General features: G+C 36.5%; 1 protein-coding gene across 4 annotated transcripts in view; it reads right to left on the bottom strand.

Moving 5' to 3' along the window:
- The window catches only part of LOC117819070, a 134,343-nt gene that overhangs the window by 107,668 nt on the left and 1,156 nt on the right, over positions 1-25,519 (bottom strand). The window contains exons 2-3 of one of the 4 annotated variants that reach the window (XR_004632438.1): positions 23,643-23,773; positions 1,637-1,679 (exon numbers count right to left, since the gene is read on the bottom strand). The gene's annotated coding sequence lies outside the window, so the exon portion shown is untranslated. Of the gene's footprint in view, positions 1-1,636; positions 1,680-20,684; positions 20,722-23,240; positions 23,438-23,565; positions 23,774-25,519 lie in introns of those variants that run through there. The other 3 variants (XR_004632437.1, XR_004632431.1, XR_004632436.1) reach the window with 3 other exon arrangements.

Genomic DNA, 25,519 nt, shown 5'->3' with positions numbered 1-25,519 from the left:
CACTTGGACAGAGACATTTACACAATATTATCACACTCCCTAACTGAGCACTCAAGTGTTTGTTTAGTCTACTATTACTGCCAATGAAGTGAGACAATGAACAGTTACATAGAGCAACAGAAGGAACCTTTCTCCAGCTGACATAGACGTTTACAGTCTCCTCACCTTTACAACATCATGATGTATAAATTGCTAAACTGATTATGAAGCACAGTGTCACTTCCTGCTCCACATCAACACAAGCCTTCACAACTTTTTATAACCAGAGCTTTATTGTGAGGTGGTGAACCTGATCACAGAGAGAGATCTTTACAGACATTAAGCATGTCTCATCTCTTTGGTGCAGCATAATTAATCAGGCTAATAAATAACTGATAATTAGAAATGTTCTGTTATGACTTCTGTTGTGAGTCTCTCACATGTAACACTGCTGCACATTTACTCTTTATACAACATGTCAGATCAGAGAGGGAGTCTTCCTCCTCCTCTGATATCTGATTGAAGTCCAGTAGATTATTTTCTTCCTGAATGCTCGTCACTAACTTCTCATCAGATCACCTCATTTTAAAAACATTTCAAAGATTAAAGAGTGAAAACTAAAGAGAACCTTCAGATTCAGACTAAAACACATTTAGAGCATGTATTTGATGGATTTCATCTTTTACCTCAATACATTGAGACTGCTGAGTAAAGCCCACTACATGTCACAGATCTAAATCACATTTTAAACATCCTGCAGAGTTTATATTAACTCTACTTCCCATCAACACAAACAGGTATTCTAACATTACTCTCATCATCTGGTTATTTCTCTGGATGTAGTTTTGGTCGAGTTTACTCACCGGATGAATTTCTTGCTGCGACACAAACAGGGTTAAAAAAGAAACTAAACATTGAAGGAAAGGGGGGAAAGGGATTCTGCTTGGACTCTGTTTTCATTAGTTGTGTCAGATAATGTCGACTCTTCATTGGCTGTGGGAAATATTATGTCCCCCCCCCCACGGTATCACATATCAGTCTAAAGCAGACAAACAGACCACTGCTGCTCAGTCAAGATAAAGTGAGGCAGGGCTTGTGAGAGTATTTTCACACTGCTTCACTTTTTATTACAGGTCTGAACCCGTCGTCATATTCTAAATCACACATTAACTCCATCAGTTTATGAGGGGAGAATCAAGAGAACTGTCATTTAAACTAAACCTGCTACCAGTTATATCTCTACATGGACCCTCATTAAAAACAAGATGATTGAAAGCATGAAAAAAACAGACATTTATATATCTATCAGTCTCTATAATGATGTGTAGTTATTGCAGTGATAGCTGACAAACACTCAAATAAGTCATGTCTGATGAAGTGACCCACAGACATCATATTTTATTAAAGAAGAAGATTTTGGGGTAATTTTTTTAGCCTTGACCTAAATCTTAAAAACATGAAAGTGTGTTTCTTCTATGAAGAATAAAATTCAAAAGTCTTATCCATAGAGTAGGTTATGTTTTATTTCAACAGGACAGATTATTGGTTGCCTACCTTCATGATTTACCTGCATGTGGTTGGTCTATGAGATGAGTTGTCTTGTCTGCAGTTTTCAGGACTTAGACTGAACCTTCAGTCTCAGCTGTGGGTTTACAGGTGTTTCTTTGAGGTGTCAGTCAGGACACAGGTGTGAAGGATTCCTTTAAGATTTTCAGGAGGCTTGAAGGTTAGCTGCATTAAACACATGAAGTGCAGTGGAGCTTTATATTGTACAATATAAACTGTTAGTCTGCTTCACTGTTGAAGTGGTTTGTGTGTAGAAGTCTTATCATGTGTGATACCTTCACAGTACAGACAGTAATTGTGGTTTCCTGAGATCAAAGAAATAAAGACAGAGAAAGCCCAATAAAGGTGTGTCCCAGATAAAACCCACTCCCTCTCATGGTGTCTTGTGTGCAGGTAAAGAATGAACCAGTGAGCTCTGTTCATCAGATTATTATGGAGTTTATTATATGAACATCAGTCCACACTGATTATCAGGGAAACAGTTTCTAATGATCAAACACAGAATGTACACTTCAAGATTTATCTGAAGTTAATGTGATCAGTTTCACCAAATCAAGTCTTACTTCATGTTTAACCAAACAAAGATATAGAACTGAAAGAACAATGAAGAAATAAAGTCAAATATAGAAGATTATGAAAGTTAAAGATGAAACTATTATCATAACTGAGTGAGTTATTCAGCTTTTAAATGTTGCTGCTTCATTATAGTTTGTTAGATTTGGGTGAGAGCAGAATACACTTTGTCACAATCTGCCTGTCCAAGAGAAGTTTTAGAAACAAACATGAACTCCAGTCTTTACTAAACAAAGTGCACAGCACACTGTAAAGACACTAGTTCACTTCTTTCTGTCTCACATGTTAAGAAAACGATTCAAAGAAAACAAGATGTTGTTTCAGCTGGAGCACACTGCAGACTGTTTGAGCAGTAACCAATGAGAACAGGAAACCAGCAGAGGGCAGCAGATACACAGACACAGGGCCAGATTCAATCTCCCCTTTCAATCAGAGCTTCAAATCTGCATGTTTTCATCACCTCATGTAACAAGGTGACACTTAAACCTGGAGAAAACTCAAAACCTGCAGCTCAGTTTTTAAGACATCAAGTAAAAACAAAGATTCTGAGTGATCCTTGTTCTGAAAAATGTTTAACTCTACTTTAGTAATAATTTCATTCATGAGCTCCTTTTATTAAATCATCATTAAACATGACTCTCCTCTGTTAGCTAGTTTTAAGACTCAGTGAGTCACTGAAACACAATCTAATACAAACAAAGATTACCAGAACTTCAAACTGCCAAAAAAAAAACCCAACCTAAGCATGTCATATAGAGACAGATTATGTGGCAGTAGAGCTGGGCGATTAACCGAATTAATTCGATTAATTCGATTTTATTTTTTCAATCGATATGAAAAAAATTAAATCTCAACATGGAGTTTAATGTCTCCCTGGCTCTCTACTATTTTGACCCGGTCCACGTAATACACACAGTCACCACACCAGGAGGACTGGCGCTGTATCATAAACAGACTGCGGTCAACATTCGTTTGCGCATGACTGATAGACGAGTAAGAGAAACAAACAAACTCAGGATATACATGAAGGATGTCAGCTTGGTCTCTACCTGCAGCAGGTGTGCTTTATGAACCAGCTCTCCTCACCTCCATGCATCTGTCTCATCTTCATTGAGGATTTTTACCCCCTGGTGTGCGTTAGTGACAAAGACACAACCGGGGGGACGTCTGTTTAATATTTGATGTTTGACGTTGTTGCCGTGGTTACCGTAAAAAGCTCCGTGTCTACAGCTTGATTTCATCCAGTTTGGTGAAACATCAGACACATTCAGTAAGTTTTGATCAACTCCTCGTCATCAAAGATGCAGATGCATTTCAGAGTGCCGTGAACTGACGGTCTGTCTAGTTCGCCTGTCACTGCAGGTGCATTCAGGGACCGTCGTAAATGTGCAATACAGCCCTTATATTGTGTTTATGGCATTTTTATTTGAATCAAAATATCTTCATAGTGGTCACATCAAGAATGTTTACTTTTTACTTTTTAGCAGTTAGAGGCTAAATCATTAAACTTAAGATATTACACAAAAGTGTTAAAAGAGTGAAATATTGACTATTTGAACACTTGGTATAACCCTGATACCGATATCTGATCCACTACATGAATTATTTTAAAGAGAGAAAATGATTTGGCAAAAATCAAAGAGTAAAATGTGACTGAAACTAGACTGAGACTAAAAAGGGCTGAAAAGACTAAAATGTGACTAAAACCAACATTTTTGTCTAAAGACTAAATCTAAAATAGCCGCCAAAATTAACACTAGTGCCCATGCAAGTGTTGTTAAAATGACCTCAGCAAAAGTTATATTGCCTATACAGTTATATGCTGATGTTTTGGCATCCAATAAAAAAAACATTTTTTGAATTTACACAGTTTATTTACACAGAAAAAATCGATTAAAATTGTGAATCGGATTTTAAGCTGAAAAAAATCAGGATTTAACTTTTTGGCTATATCGCCCAGCCCTATGTGGCAGCCTCACTTCGAGCAAAGTGAGATGACGTCCATTTTATATACAGTCTATGGTCTTACACTATGTACACTCAGTAATGGTTTTAAGGTGTTCTGGCTATGGTAGAGTAAGCTAGCATAATCTGCATATCATTTAGATACATGAAAAGCTCAAGTCAGCATGAATGCATTATGTACACTATTGTTCAGAGACACCTCTGAAATCCACCAATAAGACATTACAACTCTTTTTATACATCAATATCAACATGTTCTTTAGTTCCAGCATATTGGACACAAGTCTGGAAGGGACTTTGAGGGGTGCTCAGCCCGTTGACAGACTGTGATATGTGGAGTTCCTTGCAGGTGTTGGAACTTCCCGCTAAACTACTAATTCACTGAGCAATTTATTTACACATGAGATTTCTACTCACAACAATAAAACTAATAAAACTTGTATTTTCACATTAAATATTTTTGAAAATGAAAGATGGATAATGCTGTTGTTGCATAACCCATCTTTCATAAAGCACTACACAGCCAGACCAGTAGAGGGCAGTAAGACAAAGACCAAGGCCATACAACTACAATGTTTTAAAATCTAAGTTTCATCAAGTGAACTGAATTTAAAGGCATGAAGTTTTAGTCTTTTTTTCTACATTTGTTGAGATTAAAGACTTTATCTTACACTACCGGTCAAAAGTTTTAGAACACCCCAATTTTTCAAGTTTTTTGTTGAAAATTATGCAGTTCAATGTCTTATTGTGCTCTAAAATAAAAACATAGAAAAATAAACAATATAAGTTCAAAAATAAATCATGGAATCAATTTGTTAACCAAAATGTAGTCTAAACTTTTGACTCATCGAAGTAGCCGTCTTTGGCAGATATAACAGCTGAACATACTCGTGACATGCTTTCTACAATACAAATCAAATATTCTTCAGAAAGTTCTCCCCAGCTCTGTAACAGAAGCTCCCATAAATGTGTGCCACTTGTAGGGCACTTTGCTTTCACTCTTCTGTCCAGTTCATCCCAAACCAGCTTGATGGGATTTAAGTCTGGAGACTGTGCTGGCCACTCCATGTTTTCAAGCTCACCATCTTCTTCCTTTTTCCTGAGGTAGTTCTGGCATAGCTTGGACTTATGTTTTGGGTCATTATCTTGCTGTAGGAGGAATCCCTGACCAACCAGGTTCATACCAGAGGGCCCTGCATGGTGCTGCAGAATGCTATGGTAGCCGTTTTTGTTCAGGATGCCTTTCACTCTGTACAAGTCACCGACTGGATCCAGCAAAAAAGCCCCAGACCATCACATTTCCTCCTCCGTGCGTGACAGTTAATGTCACACACTGAGGAACCATCCTTTTGCCTACCCAACGGTGTACAAAAATCCTGCGTGATGAACCGGCGTGAAGTCTTCTCTTCACAGCTGAAACTGAGACTTGCTTACTACGACCACTATTAGGCTGTGCTTGAAGCTGTTGTCCTGTGAGCCTCCTATCACGCAAGCTGTTGACTCTCAGAGACTTGTCTTCTGATTTTGTTGTGGCTTTGGGTCTGCCAGACCTCTTCCTGTGAGTTTCCCCCAGTTATTGAGTGCCGTTTGATGGTGAAGGAAACTGTTCTCACTGACACCTTGACTTTCTTTGCAATTTCTCTGTAGGAAAGACCTACATCTTTAAGTGTTATGATGATCTGTCTCTCTTCCATTGGTAATTGCCCTTTTCTGCCCATTTCTAAAGCAACACACTACTTTCTGGAGTTCAAATGATGCTCACGAGGGTATGGTACCACAGTGTGTTCCAACACTCCTTTTATGCAGACAGAGGGGGTTGGAAGTAATCAAGGACAATTGGGACACGTGTAAGAATTGGTAACACCAATTTTCAAGGCTTGACTAACCTCAATTGCTGCAGAACAGCAACCCATTTTTTGTTCCCTGAAAAAAAATCTGAAATGTACGTTATTTTTTCAGTTTTGGGTAATCTTACCATTTCTTTTTTTCCTCTGGTAGTTCACCACTTACCTTTGTGCCATTTCAAGCTATTCAATGGACTTGAACTGCTTGGTTTTCAATAAAAAAGTGGAAAAATTTGGGGTGTTCTAAAACTTTTGACCGGTAGTCCTAGTTCAGCCTGGTGATGAGCTCCTAACATACCACCAACTATGGAGAGACATCTGAGGTACTTAATAAGTTTGATTGACACACAGAACTACTCAATTTATGTTCAGATGCTCTCCGTTGTTCTCTCTCATAATTTGATTGAAGCGTGTCAACAGCTCTTGGAGCTCAAGGTCCTTTTGCCACAAATACCTGTAGTGACATTTCTTGATCATATCCTTTAAGGGGCGACGTTGACGATACATTTCCATGAAACCTGGACTCTCATCCTTTGGTGTTGATATTAGTATCAGCGAATGATAATACGATCTATCACTGAGGCTCTCAAGAACTTCACAGAGACTTGATTCTTGGCCCTCAGTGAAGTCTTCAGGCTGTAGGACAAGCAAGAACACATGAGGTCCAGGATCAGTGTGCATCTTAAGCAAACTCAGCTGTGTTTGCAGGCCGGGAAACCCAAGATTAGGGGTATCAATGAGGACAATTTCTTTCCCCTGTAACTGTCCTCTCCTCTCCTGGTAGGGAAAAGGGCATCCACAAAAGATGAACTGAGACTCTCCGAGTATGAAGTCCCCCACTGCACTCCTCTCAGAGCTGCTGTTCCCCAGCAGGACGACCCTCAACTCGGACACTGAAATGAAAACACTGAATTAAGAAACAGCTTCTTGTGAACTTAAATACATGATGATTGGATAACAACCAGTGAGAGAGGCACTGGTAATTTAAGGCAGGGGTTCCCAAACTTTTCATCCTGCGACCCCCAAAATATATGTGTCAAAGACTGGTGACCCCGACTGTCCCTCAGAGTGATTAATTGTGTCTTCATTTAGCTGGTCTGCAGAAAGTGACCCTACCTATATGAGCATGTGTCTGTGTTTCCTGTGCCGTTATGAATTAACCTGCTGCTACTGATGCTAACTTAGGAGTCATCTGGCAAAAAGAAAGGCAGGAAACTCATTACATTTTTTATTTTCAAGGTTTTATTTCAAGTTTAGCGTCTATTTGTGTTTTTTACTATAATGGGTAAAATGTTCTATTTTTAAATTACTTTTGTCATTCAATTTTTTTGTTGCATTTTTTTCAGTATTTCTTTGTTCACCACAAGTTAACAAATTATATATAAGTAATACAAAACCAAAAACACGAAGAAAAAATAAATAAATACAAAAAAAATACAAAAATAATAATAAAAAACAAATAATAATAATTAACAATAAAAAGAAAAAGGGAAGATAAACATAACAAAACAGGGTAAATAAACAAAAGTTAATAATAATAATAATAATAATAATAAATATTATTATTATTATTATTATCCTAATTACTATTTATACAATTATTTATATTTATTGTTGTTATTGTTATTACTATTTTTTATTTTTATGTTAATCGTTACAATCTTAATATTATTATTTTATAATATTGTATTTACTTATTTTTAATTGTGTACTATCTATATATTTATTCATTTATCTTTACTTTTGGACTATGGACCAGAGGGGTATACTACGAAGCGAGTTCAGCATATCCTAGATATCTTCTCCTGATCCGGCTTCACTGAACCTGACAAAGGAGATCGTGCTAATCTGTCACACAAAGCTGGTTATCAACATGAAGAGTCAATCCAGAATTACCCTGAGCGCGTTCACATGAACGGGGCGGAGAAGGCAACACGTGACCAATCACAGACAGAGACAGTCTGCCGTCAGCACATCGACATGAATTTCAAACACTGCACTGATATTAGAAAAATATGAAGAAGTTAAACACATAATCCAGATTAACTTCAACACAGATGAGTTTGAAACATGAAGGAAGAACTGAGGGATAAGACAAAAACACAGAGTGAATGATCTAATGACGTTTTATTTCCCATCTTAGTGCAGATATATCTGACTTTAATAACTGTTTATTCATCATTAGATATATCTGACTTTAATAACTCTGTTTATTCATCATTAGATATATCTGACTTTAATAACTGTTTATTCATCATTAGATATATCTGACTTTAATAACTGTTTATTCATCATTAGATATATCTGACTTTAATAACTCTGTTTATTCATCATTAGACATATCTGACTTTAATAACTGTTTATTCATCATTAGATATATCTGACTTTAATAACTGTTTATTCATCATTAGACATATCTGACTTTAATAACTGTTTATTCATCATTAGATATATCTGACTTTAATAACTCTGTTTATTCATCATTAGATATATCTGACTTTAATAACTCTGTTTATTCATCATTAGACATATCTGACTTTAATAACTGTTTATTCATCATTAGATATATCTGACTTTAATAACTCTGTTTATTCATCATTAGATATATCTGACTTTAATAACTGTTTATTCATCATTAGATATATCTGACTTTAATAACTCTGTTTATTCATCATTAGACATATCTGACTTTAATAACTGTTTATTCATCATTAGATATATCTGACTTTAATAACTGTTTATTCATCATTAGATATATCTGACTTTAATAACTCTGTTTATTCATCATTAGATATATCTGACTTTAATAACTGTTTATTCATCATTAGATATATCTGACTATAATAACTGTTTATTCATCATTAGATATATCTGACTTTAATAACTCTGTTTATTCATCATTAGATATATCTGACTTTAATAACTCTGTTTATTCATCATTAGATATATCTGACTTTAATAACTGTTTATTCATCATTAGATATATCTGACTTTAATAACTGTTTATTCATCATTAGATATATCTGACTTTAATAACTCTGTTTATTCATCATTAGATATATCTGACTTTAATAACTCTGTTTATTCATCATTAGATATATCTGACTTTAATAACTGTTTATTCATCATTAGATATATCTGACTTTAATAACTGTTTATTCATCATTAGATATATCTGACTTTAATAACTGTTTATTCATCATTAGATATATCTGACTTTAATAACTCTGTTTATTCATCATTAGATATATCTGACTTTAATAACTGTTTATTCATCATTAGACATATCTGACTTTAATAACTCTGTTTATTCATCATTAGATATATCTGACTTTAATAACTCTGTTTATTCATCATTAGATATATCTGACTTTAATAACTGTTTATTCATCATTAGATATATCTGACTTTAATAACTCTGTTTATTCATCATTAGATATATCTGACTTTAATAACTGTTTATTCATCATTAGATATATCTGACTTTAATAACTCTGTTTATTCATCATTAGACATATCTGACTTTAATAACTGTTTATTCATCATTAGATATATCTGACTTTAATAACTGTTTATTCATCATTAGATATATCTGACTTTAATAACTCTGTTTATTCATCATTAGATATATCTGACTTTAATAACTGTTTATTCATCATTAGATATATCTGACTTTAATAGCTCTGTTTATTCATCATTAGATATATCTGACTTTAATAACTCTGTTTATTCATCATTAGATATATCTGACTTTAATAACTCTGTTTATTCATCATTAGATATATCTGACTTTAATAACTCTGTTTATTCATCATTAGATATATCTGACTTTAATAACTGTTTATTCCCTGACAGTGATCTCTCTCTCTGATTTCATCTTGTGTCGGATAGGAAAGATAATCAATAATTGTCATCAGTATTTTATATATAAACTCATACAGGTAGACAAAGTGTCCTGCCCGTCTCTTCTCCACTGCGGGCTTGACCACAGTTCTCTTCCCTCCCCTCGTGATCAGCTCACAGAGCTCCGTGATGGAGGGAGCTGATTGGTCAGTGGGCGGAGTTTACTCCAAACTAATCTCTGATCCTGAGCATAACCTGCTCCGGAGCAGGTTAGGAGTTCAGCATGAGTAACCATGGTGATCTACCCAGGTAAGACGGGAACCACCTTCGTAGTACAGAAAATCCAGAGTTAAACCTGAAGTTACCCCGATAACCGCAAATCCGGCTTCGTAGTATACCCCTCAGGTGTTTTCAAAATCTTGTTGTTTTTTTTGTCTCTGAGTCTGATGGCTGCATTGTTGTTTTGTGATGTTGGCTGGCTTATTAGTCATAATAATAATAACAATAATAACAAATATTTTTAGATAACTTTAAAAAAAAAAAAACATTCTGGAAGACATCTCCCGACCCCCCAGTTTATGCTTCATGAATTTGTTTTAATTTGTAGGAAGGAAATCAGAGTACAGCCAGGTGTGCCTACAAAACAGATACATTCTAGATTAGACTAAGGCCAAGAATGATTTGGTCTCAGTTCAATCAAACTTACTGTCAGGAGGCAGGAATTCAAAGCTTCTACTGAGGTTTGCACGACCATCATGTCGTAGACCTGTGAGATATAAAAAGTGAAAGATGTAACTATTGATAAAACAGAATAATAATACAGACAGGCAGCACAATACACAACAAGTTTCTTTGACACATGGCTGTGAATATGTAAACCCAACGGAAAGTTTTGAGTTGAGATCATGCTGTGAAACAAATATGAAGTATCCTCTGACATCAGCACCTGAGTGTCTGTACGAAGTCTTCAAAACATCAGATGTTTGAAAGGGGATTGAACCACAACTGAAGTTTGATATGCAAAACAAAATACTGAGGTGTAGTAAATGTGTCACAAAACTATACTCACTGTAAAACAGCCAGTAAGTTGTCACGCAGAGCCACTTATTCAGAGATTTTGTGAATACTTCAATGAGTTCAGCGCTCATTCACAAAGGCCTTAAACAATGAAGGGTAACTACTCCCCAGAGTTTCCTCTCAATTGCATCTCCCTGGAATTTCAATTTCACACCCACTCGCTCCTTTGTGCCGTTACCCTCAGCTGCAGCATCATACAGTCACACAAACAAATACATCAGTGGAGCGGGTTTACTCAGAGCTCAAGCCCAGAATGTTTCCCAAAGCCTTGAATCTTTTTAACTCAGTATAACTCTGTGGGTGAATCCCCTCGCCCTCTCTGACTCCACAGACAAATCAATGGAGAAAGATTTTAATGAGGAAATATGAGATGAATATGAGATCATGTGAGATGATGTTTACATCATGGTATTACCACAGTGTGCATGTCAGATAGTCAGCTGATTAGCATATGCTTCTGGACTAATGAAATGAACGTTGGGATTTTAACAGCAAAACCTCAGCCTCATCCACAGAGAGTGGATTAGCAGCGTCAGTGGTCAGTGAACCCGGGGCATTAGTGTCAGGTTGGTGAACCTGCTCGTAGCAGAGTGTGAAGTGGTTGTTTAATAGCTTTCCAATGCTAGCAGCGGTTAGCTTGCTCACTATGTATGTCCACTAAGATTTTCTCAGAGCGACACTATTCTTCGATGGTCCCCAGAGGGAGAGAGCTGCACCCAGTCTTTCACAGAGAGGAAGTGCTACTGCAGCCAGGGAAGCAACAGTGCGACCCTTACTGGATACACTACGAGCTAAAGCTAAACCTACAGCTGAATAAAGAGCTCGCTTCATTTGGAAAAATCTAAAAACTAAACTAAAACATTCCATGCTGACAGAATAATCCAACCACTAAATCACTAAAGTCAGAGTCAATATCAGTGTGTGTGAGTCCACTTCTATCCTCAGTTTACGAGCCGAGTGAAGTGTGTTTTATAGGGTTCAGTGAAGAAAGCGTGCGCCAAATAAGTCAGCCAATAGACAGATTAAACTGCAGTAGCTAGGTTTCAACCTGTAGATGTCTCTTTGCACATTTTTAACACAGTTTGAGGAATTTTAATACTTTATACTCAACTGTCAGGATCTGGACCCAAATTGATTAACAGCACTTCCAAATACTCATATAAATAAGTTTTCAGATCAACAACGTGGTGTGGAGGTTTAGTTACTCTGTAAAGAGTTTATTTCTGATCTGCTTTCATCCTGTTAAAAACTTAAAATCACTAAATATGATGAGAATTTAGTTTCTATATTATCTATTTACACCTTCTCTTGACCCTGTGATGTTTTCTGTCAGGGAAAAGGAGAGGTGGGTAGGAAAAGACATATGGAGTCAACTATCCAACCAGACCTTTAGATTTGCAACCAATGACTTTGAATCTGAAACCTAAGGCTTTTGATTTGCAATCAAAATGTTTTTAGTGAAAAAAGAAATCTGAAACTACATTTACTTGAAATAAAATTAAAATGATTGCAAAGTGGAAAGTTTTTCTTTTAAATGTATGTTTTAAATCTGTTTTAAAAGGTTAGCGCTCAGATCTAATTTTTGATTGCATCATTTTGACACATAGCTCTCTTAATGGCTAAAATCAAAGTGTCTTGATGTCAACTAACATAAAGGTTTAAAAACAGAGAGCTGGCTCTGCAGACTCAATGCTGGACAGGTTGTAGCATTGGTACTGCTAACTCCTCCCCCTTTCAGAGTCTGAACCCAGAGCTGTCTTGATGCATGTTTCTTCATCTCAGATGAAAATCAAACCTTTTTGTTGTTTTATCCAAGTTATTTTATTTCTCTGATAATCTGTTCTTTGTAAATGTTTCCACCTGTTACTTAATATTGTAGCATGAGGTGCTAAGAAGAGTCGGACGTCCAAGAACCTCAAGACACTCACAACTCTTCCTGAATGAATCCTAAAAAAAAGCTAAATATGAAAGCAGTGTGAGAAAAAACATTTCACTGTAGAATACAGTAACATCAGATCAACAGCCAGTTAGAAGTGAAGCAGACTACAGAGAATCTGATGACATTATCAACTCAGGAGTTTTAAATTTACCAGCAGCCATGCAGGTACTTCATGAAATGTGAGTTCCAACCTCTTCTAACAAACTCTGCAGTTCTAGATGTTGAAACAAGAATACTTCTGACTCAGTTCACTTGAACTAACCCGAGATGTCAAGGTGTCTGCGATAGAAACTGCGACGGAGGTGTGTCCACTCTGGTATATTTGGACCTATCAGATCTGTAAAATATAGATGTTGAATCATTCTTTCATCCACGAAGTCTGTGAAAACCCTCATCATGAAAGAGAGCTTGTATGAGTCATTATTAAAGTGTTATAAATATATGAGTCATTATTAAAGTGTTATAAATATATGAGTCATTATTAAAGTGTTATAAATATGAGTGATTATTAAAGTGTTATAAATATATGAGTCATTATTAAAGTGTTATAAATATATGAGTCATTATTAAAGTGTTATAAATATGAGTGATTATTAAAGTGTTATAAATATATGAGTCATTATTAAAGTGTTATAAACATATGAGTCATTATTAAAGTGTTATAAACATATGAGTCATTATTTAAGTTTTATAAACATATGAGTCATTATTAAAGTGTTATAAACATATGAGTCATTATTAAAGTGTTATAAATATATGAGTCATTATTTAAGTTTTATAAACATATGAGTCATTATTAAAGTGTTATAAACATATGAGTCATTATTAAAGTGTTATAAACATATGAGTCATTATTAAAGTGTTATAAACATATGAGTCATTATTTAAGTTTTATAAACATATGAGTCATTATTAAAGTGTTATAAACATATGAGTCATTATTAAAGTGTTATAAATATATGAGTCATTATTTAAGTGTTATAAACATGAGTCATTATTAAAGTGTTATAAACATATGAGTCATTATTAAAGTGTTATAAATATATGAGTCATTATTTAAGTTTTATAAACATATGAGTCATTATTAAAGTGTTATAAACATATGGGTCATTATTTAAGTTTTATAAACATATGAGTCATTATTAAAGTGTTATAAATATTAAAGTCATTATTAAAGTGTTATAAACATATGAGTCATTATTAAAGTGTTATAAATATATGAGTCATTATTAAAGTGTTATAAATATTAAAGTCATCATTAAAGTGTTATAAATATTAAAGTCATTATTTAAGTTTTATAAACATTAAAGTCATTATTAAAGTGTTATAAATATTAAAGTCATTATTAAAGTGTTATAAATATTAAAGTAATTATTGATAAATCTGTTGTTTCCACATTGAAGGGTTATGTAATCAATAATAATAAACAGTCTGTGGTGATTCACGTCAGGGTCTTGTCCACTCTGTGGGATTCTCTGTCTCTTATTGTCTTATGACTTGATCACCAACTACAGATCCAAACAGGTCGACACTAAGTATTGATCCAAAGATGATTTGAATGATTTTAAAATGACTTATTTAAATAGCTAAAAAAATAGTCCCTCAGATTCACTTGTTTGTAGATTCCATGGAAAGAGTAGTTTGATTAACCCTTACAGGTGGAATTAACATGAAACTGAACATTTTCATTCACAGTAAAGTGTAAACATTAGTGTTTGTTCATTGGCATTCTTAACAGACTCATAAAATAACAGCAGCTTCTGTATAAGCTCCTCTCTCTCCTAACTTTTCTGTTGGTGTTTCCTTCTCACTCTGTCAGTCCTGTAACTCTGCTGAAGCTCAGGCTGTGTTGTGGTTTGTGTTTGCTTCAGCTTGTTTTCTCTCTCACTCAGCTCTTGGTGTGTTTGAACATCTTTTGTTAATTTATGCTCTGTTTACCACGTATCCTCTTATCTCTGCTGCTGACTGGTCGGCCATTAACCACCAATCTAAAGTTTTGTGCTCTCCAAATGAATATAGAATAATAACAAGAAACAAGAATACTTCTGACTCAGTTCAATTGAACTTACCAGAGCTGTCAAGGTGTCTGTGAAAGAGACTGTGGTGGAAGCGTCTCCACATCCTCAGTTCCATAAAATATAGATGTTGAATAATTCCTTCTTCCACATCCAAGTCTGTAAAAACCCAAATCATGAAACAGAGCTCGTATGAGTCATTATTAAAGTGTTATAAACATATGAGTCATTATTAAAGTGTTATAAATATTAAAGTCATCATTAAAGTGTTATAAATATTAAAGTCATTATTAAAGTGTTATAAATATTAAATACATTATTAAAGTGTTATAAATATTAAAGTCATTATTAAAGTGTTATAAATATATGAGTCATCATTAAAGTGTTATAAATATTAACATTAAACTGAACATTTTCATTCACAGTAAAGTGTAAACATTAGTGTTTGTTCATTGGCATTCTTAACAGACTCATAAAATAACAGCAGCTTCTGTATAAGCTCCTCTCTCTCCTAACTTTTCTGTTGGTGTTTCCTTCTCACTCTGTCAGTCCTGTAACTCTGCTGAAGCTCAGGCTGTGTTGTGGTTTGTGTTTGCTTCAGCTTGTTTTCTCTCTCACTCAGCTCTTGGTGTGTTTGAACACCTTTTTTTAATGTATGCTCTGTTTACCACGTATCCTCTTCTCTCTGCTGCTGACTGGTCAGCCATTAACCACCAATCTACAGTTTTGTGCTCTCCAAATGAATATAGAATAATAACAAGAAACAAGAATACTTCTGACTCAGTTCAATTGAACTTACCAGAGCTGTAAAGGTGTCTGTGAAAGAGACTGTGGTGGATGAGTCTCCACTCCATCAGATCTCTTAAATGTAGATGACGAATCATTCTTTCTTCCACATCCAAGTCTGTAAAAACCCAAATCATGAAACAGAGCTTGTATGAGTCATTATTAAAGTGTTATAATCATTAAAGTCATAAATAAAGTGTTATAAACATATGAGTCATTATTAAAGTGTTATAAATATTAAAGTCATTATTAAAGTGTTATAAATATATGAGTCATTATTAAAGTGTTATAAACATTAAAGTCATTATTAAAGTGTTATAAATATATGAGTCATTATTAAAGTGTTATAAATATTAAAGTCATTATTAAAGTGTTATAAACATATAAGTCATTATTAAAGTGTTATAAATATACTAGTCATTATTAAAGTGTTATAAATATTAAAGTCATTATTAAAGTGTTAAAGTGTCACCTTTGTTTTCAGAATAAATAACTGTTGTCAAGGGGTTTTGACCAATCAGAATCAAGTATTTTACATAGCCATGTGTGGAGTGACAAAGCAGGGTAACAGTTATAGGTAACACTGACCAGGAGCAGGAGATTGCAGGGGTTGATTACTTCTGCTGATGCTGGCGGTGCTGGTTGTGGTGGTTGTGGAGGTGCTTGTTCCTGAGGTCTGAGGCTCTGTTCAATGCAGAAAATGAAGACCTTGAGTTATTCTTCTGTCCACTTGTCAGCTGTATAGTCCTACATCCAGGGATTGTTGGTGTCCAAACCATATGAATCTATCCTTAGTCTTAGCAGACTGAGGCAGTTATTTTGTCAACCTCTAGATGTCACACCTCAGTACCTGCTCTGTCAACAAAGACTCTAGAGCCATAACCTTTAATCTTCATGTTTCCTGATCCAACCCTGATCAGGCTTATGAAAACAGGCAGTGTTTCCATCATGTGACCAATCACAGACAACAATCACACGTCTTCAAGGAGCAGCACAGCATCTTTGACTTATTCAGAGTAAACTGTATAATTTAAAACATAACACAGTACGTTTCTCCTCAGGGTCTCCAGCTGTCAGGATTCTATTTTGCATAACCGTTGGTGTCTGGCTTGTAACCTGGGTATAGATAAAAGAGCTGACAGCCTCTCCTTAGAGTTCAAACACTAGTTATGGACAGAGATAAACTCCTTCAACTCATTCAACTGCTTCAACTACTTTCACTACTTCAACTTAGGGCAGGGCAATATGGAAAATTATGTTATCACAATAAAATATTTCATATCAGTCGATATCGATAATTGTCACGATAAATAACAAATCATTATTTCATTTAAATGTAAAGTCAGATTTTTGCTCCTGAGTGAAAGTTGAAGACAGTTTCTGGATTTAGTTTCTGATGAACTTCTTGAATCCATCATTTCTGACGGTGCTAACAGGAAGCAGGTCTTTAGTGTAAAATTAGACTATTGTGAAGTTTTAGTTTGTAGATTCTTATTTTTCTCAGGTTAAGGTTATTTCCATAATTTGATTTAAATTTACAACAAATATATGTCAAATTGTATTCTGTGTATCAGTTTAGTAGAGTATTGTTTTGAGTTGAGCTCTCCCCTTTAAGATTACTGAAGGCTGATTTATACTTCTGCGTCTCCCCTACGCAGCAGGGGCTGACGCAGACATGAGCACCACATACTTGTGCGTCGGTGTGTCCGTGTCGCGCAGCAATTCTCCTCCTAAACACTTGAGGGCAGTGTGGTCTCTCTGATAGCCGGCCGCCTGCTGCCGTACCCGCTAAGATCTCTGTTTCCTTTTCCACAGAGAATCAGAGCGTGTTCTGTTAATCTACAGCTGATACATGTTGCTGTTTATCATACAGACATGATTACATGAAGAATAGAGAGGAGGAGATGAAATACACGGCCGATGTGCGGCCGATGTCCGGGATCCCGGAAGTGTTGTAAATGCAGGAAAGACAAAGCCGCCGAGCGGACCAATCACAGGGCTTGAGGTCCGCGTCGGCTCTACGGGGAGTTACATTTTGGAGGAGGTGCACGTGTAGGGTACGCCGTTGATTCAACGCAGAAGTATAAATCAGCCTTAAGGATTACAGGCAGAGTGATGTTGTTTCCCACAGTGCAGTGAATGCATCACGCTCGTTCGGTGCTCTGTTGTGTTACGAAACGGTGGACATTAAAGGTGACATATTCTGCTCTTTTTCATCAACATATATTGGTCTAAGAGGTCCCCAAAACATGTCTTTAAAGTGTATTGCTCAAAAAACACTTTGAAATCAGATTTTGGTCTGCCTGAAAAACCCTCTTCTTCAGTCCTCCTCAGAACAGTCTGTTTTCTCTCTGACCACGCCCCCTCCTGGATGTGCCCTCGGCTCTCCAGCACGTTGATCTAATGTTTACATGTTGGCTGAATATACACGGCTGCTCAGAGATCGCGTTACTTCAACCCTCTGAATCTGATCCAGAATCTGATCCTGATGGAGAGGCGCCTGTAGCAGGACCTTTCTGAAGGATTGGTCACAGATTTAGTGTTTCTTGTTGTTTTATTTGTCAGTATGTCGACGTGTGTCTTGCTACACAGCTACAGCTACAGCTATGAACATGTAGCTATGTGGCTATGCTAACTAGCGCTAGCACTTATCCATGATAAATACAAATCATCCACTAGATCTTCAAATCTGCAGACGTGGGGAGTCAAACCGACCTCTGCCAGAAAGGCAGCGGGACCTTTTCTGAACCATTGGTCACAGATTTAGTGTTTCTTGTTGTTTTATTTGTCAGTATGTCGACGTGTGTCTTGGTACACAGCTACAACATGTAGCTATGTGGCTATGCTAACTAGCGCTAGCACTTATCCATGATAAATACAAATCATCCACTAGATCTTCAAATCTGCAGACGTGGGGAGTCAAACCGACCTTTGTGTTTATTAAGACAGCCTACAACTAGCATGCCTCCCTCCTAAGCTCCTTGTTAGCACACATGTGTGCAGGTAATGAAAAACGGAGGAGGGGTTGAGTTGTATTTTATACAGTCTATGGGCTGAACAAGCTCCGAGCTCTGACTTGCGTCACGGACCGGATATTGTTGTTACGTAACAAGTCCACGGAAGTCTGAAACGGCTCGTTTCAGACACATTTACAGAAAGGTGGAGAAATCAGAACAGGGGCAGAATGGATTTTTTTCATTCTCGGGGGTTTGTAGACAGGGACACATATTTCAGGTAGAGAACCATTAAAAAGTTGATTTTGCATGATATGTCACCTTTAATATCTTCTGAACCGCCACATTAGAAATAAATTCACCCCGTACAGTGTGTGCCGATAGAGAGATTAGCTTCGTAGGGCCAAGCTGTTTTTTGAACCAGGCTGTAAACATGTTTATTAATGCTGCAAAGATCGTCTTTTTCCCATTCATGTCTATGTGGTTTCCGGTGTTTCTGCAGCCAGCCTCAAGAGGATTCTCGATGTATTGCAGTTTATAACACTTCAGCATGGGCTTCATCGTTTGAGACCGGAGGTTGCCGCTTGGCTGCTCCTCAAGCTCGCTGATAGGTAACCTTTAAAGGTGCTGTGATTTGCTCTGTTTGGGTGGGTTAGATGGAGGAGAGGAACAGTTTTACGATCGCAATTTACGTTATTAAGTTTAAGCCTGTTTTTTGTTGTTTGTTAACTGGAAAAGTCAACCAGAGTATGTTATGAATACATTATTTTAGTTATTTCAGACAAAATAAAATTATCTATGACAAAGGCTGGATTAGCGTCATCACATTACGGTCATTCATGACTCAGTTAGTGGTTCACTTTGGCAACAGCAGAGAACCCTGTGAAGAGATGACTTCATTAATGTTCAGCTTAATTCTCTAATTCAGTGAAGAAAGATTTGTGTGAAGAAGACTCTCACTGTTATCAGGATTATTTCTGCACTTACCAAAGGCTTTAACAGATGACAGTATTCCCTTTGGTTTCAGGCTCTGATGATAGTCATGTAATGAAGCTGTTGTTTCCTCAGATGCTTTGTAGATGACATGCTCTCCACTATTCTCCTTTACTATTTGACTAAAACGTGTTAACAGCTCTGAATGGTCAAGGTGTTTCTGTTTCAAGTGTCTGTATTTACACTTTTTGATCATGTCTCTTAATGGAGGGTGTTCCTTGTATTTCTTCTTTAAGCCTGGACTCTCCTCTCTTGGTGATAAAATCAATACCAGTGAATGATCATATGATCGATCACTGAAATGTTCCAGTGCTCTGCAGAGACTCTGTTTGTGTTTGTCAGTGAAGTCTTCAGGCTGTAGAACCAGCAGGAACACATGAGGTCCAGGATAAGAGGCATGTGCACAGTCTTCTGTATAATCTGTCAGCTGTTCTGGAGAGATGTCATGTTTAAGCAGGTCTGGGGTGTTAATGACAGCTATTTTTTTTCCCTCTATTGTTCCACTGATTCTGAGACACTGGTTTGATTCTTCCTCAGTGTTGAACTCAGACACTCTCAGTATTAAGTTTCCCACTGAACTCCTCTCAGACCAGCTGTTCCCCAGCAGAACCACCCTCAGCTCAGACACTGTGAAAAACAAGGAATTGAAAAGAAGTTATTCAAATAACTTAATTTTTGTAATTTATGGTGTCATTACTGTTTTATTATAGGGATTTTTATAATCTAGAAATGTTTCTCACAAATACTGTAAACTCAAGTATTCTTATGAACTGGATTAAAATTTGACTCACTGTAAGGTGGTAACCATTCCTTGCTGTTCCTGCGCCTCAGAGGCAACAGATCATCTGTGTCTGGAAGGACACAGATTAATGTTATCAGCGGTGAACATAGACTTTCATTACAGTTATTAGTAAAGATATGAACATACATCAGACACCTCTGTATTTAGAATGATAAATGTAGAGCTGAAAACGTCAGCTCATGATTAAACTGTTTCATTGACATTAGGTGTTCCAGGACTGTTTCCTGTTTCTGTCCTGTTGTAACATCTGAGTAAGAAGCTCCTCTGTTGTCTGTATACTATTGAAACAGAGAGAGGAGTGTTACCTGTTAAAGTCTGACTGGACTCACCTGCTGCTGCAGTCGCCATGACGTCACTCTGCTGTAAACATCAGAGACTGATTCAACTGGAAAAGAACAGCAGGGTTTGAGAATGAGAGAAAAAGATGAGTGTGGAGGTCAGTTTGGTTACTGAGGATAACAAACCTAACATGAGAATAGTGTTTATGTTGGTTCAAATGTTACTTCATGTCAAGTGTTATTCTCATGTATCCTGTACGATGATTAAATGAATGGCTGGTTGTTGTTGGTCATAAACTTTGTTGTGATGTGATTTTATGGTTCATGTTATTTCATGTCTTGTCATGTTTTACAGTCATGTATCCTGTATTGTGTTTGTATGCTGCTTGTTTGCCTCTCTCCCACACACTCTCCTCTCTGACTGTCTGAATGAAATAAATCCTGGTTCACCTTCAACTTTCTCAAATTAAACAGTGATAAACCGAGGTTCTCCTAATTGGCACAAAATCCAACATTTCAAAGCCCAACAGTTTCCCACTTACCATCATTAACTCCTCAGTTTCTCCCTCCCCCCAGGTTAGGAGTCTTGGTGTCATCCTCATCAGCACACTATCATTTCAATCTCACATCAGTAATGTCACTTGGTCTGCATATTTCCATCTACGTAACATCAACCGCCTCCGCCTGTCTCTCACACCCAACAGTACTGCAGTTCTCGTTCACACCCTGGTTACATCTTACAGTCCCTCCTCTTTGGTCTCCCTCTCAAATCCACCCATGAACTCCAACTGGTCCAGAACTCTGCTGCTCCTATCATCACCAGAACTCTGTTCATTAATCATATCACTCCTGTCCTTCAGCAGCTTCACTTGCTCCTGTTCAAAACTCGTATCAATTTCAAGATCCTTCTCCTCACCTCTAAGGCCCTCCATAACCTCGCTCCTCCATACCTCTCTGAACTTCTGCACATCAACACACCCAGCCACACTCTCAGGTCTTCTTCTTCCAATAACCTCACTACACCACCCACCCACTTAACCACCATAGGGTCCAGAGCCTTCAGCCGCTCTGCCCCCCGCCTCTGGAACTCCCTCCCTCCAGATATCTGTAACATTGAGTCTCTCCATTTTCAAATCCTGTCTTTGTGTAAAATAATGTTCCACGTTGAATGCAAAGAAAGCCACGATCAGCCTGTTACAACACAGTCCAAATTATTTCATCAAGAGTTTAGGAGCGGGGTAAAGAAGTTCCTTTTAAGCAACATTACAGAAGCAAACACAGGACCACTTGGACAGAGACATTTACACAATATTATCACACTCCCTAACTGAGCACTCAAGTGTTTGTTTAGTCTACTATTACTGCCAATGAAGTGAGACAATGAACAGTTACATAGAGCAACAGAAGGAACCTTTCTCCAGCTGACATAGACGTTTACAGTCTCCTCACCTTTACAACATCATGATGTATAAATTGCTAAACTGATTATGAAGCACAGTGTCACTTCCTGCTCCACATCAACACAAGCCTTCACAACTTTTTATAACTTTATTGTGAGGTGGTGAACCTGATCACAGAGAGAGATCTTTACAGACATTAAGCATGTCTCATCTCTTTGGTGCAGCATAATTAATCAGGCTAATAAATAACTGATAATTATAAATGTTCTGTTATGACTTCTGTTGTGAGTCTCTCACATGTAACACTGCTGCACATTTACTCTTTATACAACATGTCAGATCAGAGAGGGAGTCTTCCTCCTCCTCTGATATCTGATTGAAGTCCAGTAGATTATTTTCTTCCTGAATGCTCGTCACTAACTTCTCATCAGATCACCTCATTTTAAAAACATTTCAAAGATTAAAGAGTGAAAACTAAAGAGAACCTTCAGATTCAGACTAAAACACATTTAGAGCATGTATTTGATGGATTTCATCTTTTACCTCAACACATTGAGACTGCTGAGTAAAGCCCACTACATGTCACAGATCTAAATCACATTTTAAACATCCTGCAGAGTTTATATTAACTCTACTTCCCATCAACACAAACAGGTATTCTAACATTACTCTCATCATCTGGTTATTTCTCTGGATGTAGTTTTGGTCGAGTTTACTCACCGGATGAATTTCTTGCTGCGACACAAACAGGGTTAAAAAAGAAACTAAACATTGAAGGAAAGGGGGGAAAGGGATTCTGCTTGGACTCTGTTTTCATTAGTTGTGTCAGATAATGTCGACTCTTCATTGGCTGTGGGAAATATTATGTCCCCCCCCCACGGTATCACATATCAGTCTAAAACAGACAAACAGACCACTGCTGCTCAGTCAAGATAAAGTGAGGCAGGACTTGTGAGAGTATTTTCACACTGCTTCACTTTTTATTACAGGTCTGAACCCGTCGTCATATTCTAAATCACACATTAACTCCATCAGTTTATGAGGGGAGAATCAAGAGAACTGTCATTTAAACTAAACCTGCTACCAGTTATATCTCTACATGGACCCTCATTAAAAACAAGATGATTGAAAGCATGAAAAAAACAAACATTTATATATCTATGAGTTTCTATAATGATGTGTAGTTATTGCAGTGATAGCTGACAAACACTCAAATAAGTCAAGTCTGATGAAGTGACCCACAGACATCATATTTTAATAAAGAAGAAGATTTTATTTAAGAAGAATAAAATAAACTCTGTTTGAAATGAATCCCTTGTGAGTTGTTGTATAGTTTAATGCTCACCAAGTATACATGTTTCTATTCTCCTACAATGTCTTCCAAAATAAGATGATGTGCCTCTTAGATTCTAGCTTCATCTACCTGGAATGAAAGAGCTCAATAAGCTACAGAGAAGTGAAATCAACCTCTCTCCTGCTGTTGAAACAAATCGTTGTAATCTACTTAAACAGATAGAAATGGATCTACTTTATTTATCTGCTGGTATTTACCTCTTGCTGAGCTGATGTCACTTTGATGAACACTTCTTTATCCTGTTTCTAATGTAGTAAAAAGCTGTTGACATCACCTCAGTGGTTTGGTCCACATCACAATCTTTGAGTCTCTGGTGCCATCTTGTGGAGCCCGTGCAGACGTGACTCAGCAACCCCCAATTTAGTATCCGGTCTCCTGTAATCTGTCCTGGTGGATTTTCTCCATCTGTCAAATCAAAAAGAACACAAACACGTTCAGTTGTGTGCATGGTGGTTCTAAGTGTGATGATGAAGCTTTCAAAGGTTGACATTAGCTCTTGTAAAAGCTTCACAGCCCATATGGTGATCATGTAGAAAGTGATGTAGAGTCATTTCCAGAGGTGTGTAGTAACGAGTTACATTTACTCCGTTACATGGACTTGAGTAGTTTTTAAAAAAAATTGTTCTTCTGAGAGTATTTGTTTTGCAGAGTACTTTTTACTCCAACTCAAGTACATTTATGTTAAAAATATCTACTTTTACTGTGTTACATTGGGCTGTCCAGTCTCTACTTTTACCCTTCCTTTATTTCTTCATTTTATATTTTATTTTATACTCAGCTGATCTCTCATGCAGCTCCTTCTGATCCAGAGCTATAAATAACCTCCACACTGAACGGAGGAGTAGCTCCGTCCCCTCCATGACCAGCTGAGGAGAGAGGCTGCATAATACCTGAGTCCCCTTTGGAGGAACATGTTTACCCTGTACCCAACATCCAGACTCTCTCAGAACTTCTAAATGACAAGAAGGAGCAACAGTCACATTATGAGCTGCTTACTCTGTTCTAAAAGGTGGAAATCTGGAGCTTCAACATAGAACAATTAAATCAAAGAGCATGTCATGGTGAGTAAGTTAGGTAAGCTAAGGATCATACTGGTTAATATTAAATCTTAAAAACATGTTATAGTTAGTTATCAGTGAGGTAAGCTAAGGATCATACTGGTTAATATTAAATCTTAAAACATGTTATAGTTAGTTATCAGTGAGGTAAGCTAAGGATCATACTGGTTAATGTTAAATCTTAAAAACATGTTATAGTTAGTTATCAGTGAGGTAAGCTAAGGATCATACTGGTTAATATTAAATATTAAAAACATGTTATAGTTAGTCAGGGTTCCCACTCTTTTCCAGAGATTATTTTCCAGGACATTTCAAGGACATTTTCAGTGATGATCAAGCTGGTATGTAGTAGTAGTTCCTAATTGAGTTCCTAAATAGTCTACTATGTTCCTCTCAGTTGAAGTCTACATTGAAACACGTGCAGTCTATGGCTATCCATGAAATCATCTCTTACATGCTTAAAAATGATGGAAAATTGATTATAGAATAATGCAACCACAGATGTAAAGCACTTTATTAGTGCAACCAAGTAACAATGATGGGCAACTCTCATCTCAGTTTTCTCTTTTCTCAAAAAATATAAAATTAGCTAATTAAAAAACAAAAGAGCCAGCAAAGGAATCAGGAAGCTGCCTTACTGAAATAAACAAATAAATAATAATAATAATAATCAGAGGATCAGAGCATTAATTGACCTAAATAGAACTGAATGACAAAAATGGCCACAAATGTTGAATGGGGATGTGTTTTTTTTTTACTTTGTCAGGTCGAACACAGTCATGTTGGAATCATTTTCCAGGACATTTGACTTTTTCTCCCATTTTCCAGGTTTTCCAGGACATGTGGGAACCCTGGTTAGCTATCAGTGAGGTAAGCTAAGGATCATACTGGTTAATGTTAAATCTTAAAAACATGTTATAGTTAGTTATCAGTGAGGTAAGCTAAGGATCATACTGGTTAATATTAAATCTTAAAAACATGTTATAGTTAGTTATCAGTGAGGTAAGCTAAGGATCACACTGGTTAATGTTAAATATTAAAAACATGTTATAGTTAGTTATCAGTGAGGTAAGCTAAGGATCACACTGGTTAA

The sequence above is a fragment of the Notolabrus celidotus genome, chromosome 9, assembly GCF_009762535.1.
Source record: "Notolabrus celidotus isolate fNotCel1 chromosome 9, fNotCel1.pri, whole genome shotgun sequence".
Taxonomy (NCBI): Eukaryota; Metazoa; Chordata; class Actinopteri; order Labriformes; family Labridae; genus Notolabrus; species Notolabrus celidotus.
The sequence above is the reverse complement of the archived record's forward strand: the minus strand, read 5'-3'. Positions and strand labels throughout refer to the sequence as shown.